The sequence below is a fragment of the Magnolia sinica genome, chromosome 7 (assembly GCF_029962835.1).
Source record: "Magnolia sinica isolate HGM2019 chromosome 7, MsV1, whole genome shotgun sequence".
Taxonomy (NCBI): Eukaryota; Viridiplantae; Streptophyta; class Magnoliopsida; order Magnoliales; family Magnoliaceae; genus Magnolia; species Magnolia sinica.
The window spans coordinates 17244576-17248752 of record NC_080579.1 but is presented as its reverse complement, the minus strand read 5'-3'; the positions used below and the strand labels follow the sequence as shown (position 1 = coordinate 17248752).

The following is a 4177-nucleotide window of genomic DNA, read 5'->3' as shown; positions in this document are numbered from 1 at the left end:
TATATATATATAATATAGAAAACAGCTAGTGTTGTTGATTAGTGCTGACCTGAACACCCAACTCGACTCCATCTCTTCTTCCTCTTTGTTTCTATTTGAAATAGCTACCACAACTGCTCACACCCATTTGTGCTCGATTGTCCACAACCGCCCTCATCCATTTGTGCTCGATTGTCCATCATGGTGGGACCCACTACCCGATCCAATCGGTCCATCAAAACCGGACCTTGTCATGTTTCCAGTGGTAGAAAGTGCTCTCTTAGATCCTCTGGACGCGACACACATGATCGATAGATCTACCACATTTTTGAAATATCGACCAACTCAAAACTGTAGAACCTAAAGAACGGTTTGGATTCCACCAAATCATCAAGGTGGACCTCACTCATCATCTTTAATAGAGAGGAGCCTATCTGAAATGGGACTCCTATTTTGTCTCTACACTAGGGACAGAAGGCATTCAACTTCTGTGTCATCAATCTGTGTAAAGCCTCCCCAACTAATCACAACCATCTAAATAATTTATAACTAATACCAATCAATGGTTATTTTTCCTTTTAAAAAAACTCCTCCCCAACGACCAATCAGAGGACTCTCCATAACATAATTTTTTCTTTATTTTTCTCCTTTTCACGCAACGAGTAGTCGCACACTACAAGAAAACTGGCCTTTACCGGCGGTCAAAACCGCCGGCAAAGGCCCAAAAAACCACCGGCAAATCCTTTGCCCGCGGTTTGCTAACAGCCGGTAAAGCCTCGGTCGGTAAAGGCTTTACCGGCGGTCGTGCTCCCTTTACTGGCGGTTGTGCAAGCTGCCGCTGCATGTGGGATTTACTGGCGGTTGTCCTGGCCGCCGCTGCATGTGGGATTTACCGACGGTTTGCACGGTAGGTTGTGGTATTTGAATTTTTGGCTCTTAATCCATGTGGGACTGATTTAACTTTACTAACACTTCAATTAGCATTTAGGCTCCTAATTCCATAATGCATATGCATTTGTAAACCTATCTATAATTGTGATTTGGTTTGGCAGCTTCATGTTGCCTGCAGTTTCGTATGTACAGGCTCATTAGATTGCAAACATTCAGTTTAAAATAATAATTTAAAAAAAAAGTAGAAATGACACAAAATAGATGCCCGACTCACAATGAGTCCCATTTTATGAGTTCTACCTCTCCAACTCATAAAATGATGGACCTTATCATTGACCCTTTTGGTCAAGGCCCACCTGACTTTTGGTCAAGACCCACTTGATTTCACATTCCTCTTAGGAAGTTGATTATGCCTAGTGATTGTTTTCCTATAAAAAAATAAAAATACATGCCTATGTAGCCCTTTCACATGCATCAAACTGCCGCGAATAATATTTACAATAATAAATCGAATAGTTTCAAAAAAATAAATAAATAAATAAAATCAATCGATTATAGCTCCCATTCATCCATGCCTAAAACCTGCAAAACAAAATAGCGAAAAGAAATTAATTGGCATCAGCGTTAAATTTTTGGAATTCAACTCAATATTGCATCAAAATATATATTAAAGCAATCGAAAACTTACTTATTTCCAAGGATTAAAGCTTTGGAAATTACAACCCAAGTTTCAAAGACTCCACTGAAAATTAATAGAAGCGGGAGTATTTGTTCTTCAAAAACAAATGAAAAAAGAAAAATCCCCTGAAACTGCTAAAACAACAAAAACTTGGAGTAAGCAATAAGAACTCCTCGCCACTGAGAATGAGCAGTCTAAAGGCTTCTGAGTTGCTGAAAATAGAAAAGATATTTTCGCCAATGAGCGGCACCAAAAATAAATAAATAAAATCCTCCAATATAACTTTGCAACACAAAAATGCCTCTGTTGTAAACAACACAACATGTACAAGGCCCTCTGGAATTCAGATAATAAACTTGCTTCTTGTTGTTTCAAGAAAATCAACATAAACTTCTTCATGAAAGCTGCAATTCCCATAGGTATAGTTTTGATTTATTTTTTTTTTATCTTCTTTTTTTTATGGCAACAGTATGGATTTAATTTTTTTTGGGAAAGTTTTTTCATCAGTGTGGCATTTCGACAAAATAAAGATCAGAAGTCTGTAGGAGTATGCATAAAGTGCTACAGACAGTGATGGGGAACCAGTTGGTGCTGCTGCTCATATGGTACTAAATAATGCAACCAAAAAGGCCAGTATGTACAAACCTCACTCATTACATGAACTTACAAAGCACATTGTCACATACATTTTTTTCAATATGCATCACGTCCAGATTGTGACGCAATAGATTATGCTCCCAATACGGCAAATCAAAGAAAATGCTCTTCTTTTTCCAGTTATATCTTTCTTCCTCATTGTCTTCTTGTCTTCTCTTATGCCCATAACTGCCTACAATCTTTTTTCCAAAGGTGACATTAATTCTTTTCAATTGAGCTAACACATCAAACCCAGATAGTGGAGTTGGCGCCTCACAAAATTCTTTCGTGCCATCAAAAGATCTGCTATCAGTTCTAAACTTATGATCAAGTTCCAAGAATCGACGATGACCCATATAACAAAACTTTCGACCATGTTTTAACCATTTAGATGAAGTGTCTTTATTGCAATAAGGACAAGCAAGGCATCCTTTAGTGCTCCATCCAGACAAGTTTGCATATGTAGGGAAATCACTAATAGTCCACAACAATGCTGCACGCATTCAAAATATCTCATTGCTTGAAGCATCATAAGTGTGTGTGCCAACCTCCCACAATTCCTTCAACTCATCTATCAAAGGCTGCATATATACGTCGATGTTATTACTAGGTCCAGAAGGTCCAGGAATAAGTAAGGACAATATGAGATATGGTTGCTCCATGCACATCCATGGTGGTAGGTTATATGGTATCAGAACAACAGGCCATGTGCTATGGGCAATACTCATTGTCCTGAATGGATTGAAACCGTCAGCTGCTAACCCAAGTCTAATATTGCATCCATCCGAAGAAAATGTCGGGTGGTCATGGTCAAAAGTTTTCCACATTGGGGAGTCAGCAGGATGCCTTAATATTCCATCGTTGGTGCGACTCTCAAAATGCCATTTCATAGAGGAAGATGTTTTTAATGACATGAACAATCTCTGTAACCTTGGTTTCAAGGGAAAATGGCGTAATATCTTAGCCGGAATTTTTTGATCTTTTGCTGATGAAGAAGCTGCCTCGTCATCTGACTGATGTTCAACTGTTTTCCATCTAGAAGCACCACATGTAGCACATGATTGCTCACCAGCGGCCTCCTTCTAGTACAACATACAATCGTTGGGACAAGCATCAATTTTGTCATATTTCAAGCCCAAGTCCCCAATGATCTTCTTGGTTTCATAGAAAGACGTTGGCAAAGTTTCACCCTCGGGGAGTGCCTCCTTCAGCAGTTTAAGCAACATGGTGAACGATTTGTCACTCCATCCACCGAGACACTTCATATGATATAGTTGAATAACGAAAGATAGCTTGGTGAACTTCTTGCACCCTAGGTACAATTCTCGATCAGCGTCTTCCACTAATTTGAAAAATTATTGTGCTTCATTATTAAGCCCCGATGTAGGTCCATGTTCTGCATCTCTCTCTTGACCAAATGGATCTTCCAATAATCTGTGCATATCGTCGCATGGATCTGGATCATCACCTTCAACATTTGTAGTAGCAGGCATAAAAGAAGACATAGCTTCTCTATGAAAACGCCAACAGGTGTAACTCGTATGAAATCCATCACACACAATATGATCGTATGCTTCTTGTCGAGACACCCAGTAGTTGTTGTTACATTTCTTACACGGACATAGGATCCTCCTTCTATTGCTTGCATTTGCAAACGCAAAATCTAGGAATTTCACAGCTCCACTTAAGTATTCGTTGCTCACCCTAAACCATCCAATGAAATTGGAGGACATGTCAAAAAAATGCATCTTAACCAATGGGCCATAACAACTAAAAGTTATTGAGGTACCTTGACATACGAATCTAACTCTTATCCATCACTATGTTCCTCAGCCACTTCAAAAGACAAGTTGGTGGAAATATAATGTTGGCCTGACAAAGCTTCCTACGAAAGATTAACGAGAATGACTCACTTGATGATTCACTATTGTCAACATCCGAATACCTTCGACGCACATCTAGGTCTGATCCATCAATTTCGAGGTAATACAT

General features: G+C 39.1%; 1 long non-coding RNA gene across 1 annotated transcript; it reads right to left on the bottom strand.

The window, feature by feature from the left end:
- Positions 1–1124: 1124 nt before the first annotated feature.
- Positions 1125–2181, bottom strand: LOC131251151 (uncharacterized). The gene is made up of 2 exons (XR_009173621.1): positions 1559–2181; positions 1125–1452 (listed from the first exon to the last, which is right to left on the bottom strand). It is a non-coding gene; the product is annotated as an uncharacterized LOC131251151 (long non-coding RNA).
- Between the last annotated feature and the right edge of the window lie 1996 nt (positions 2182–4177).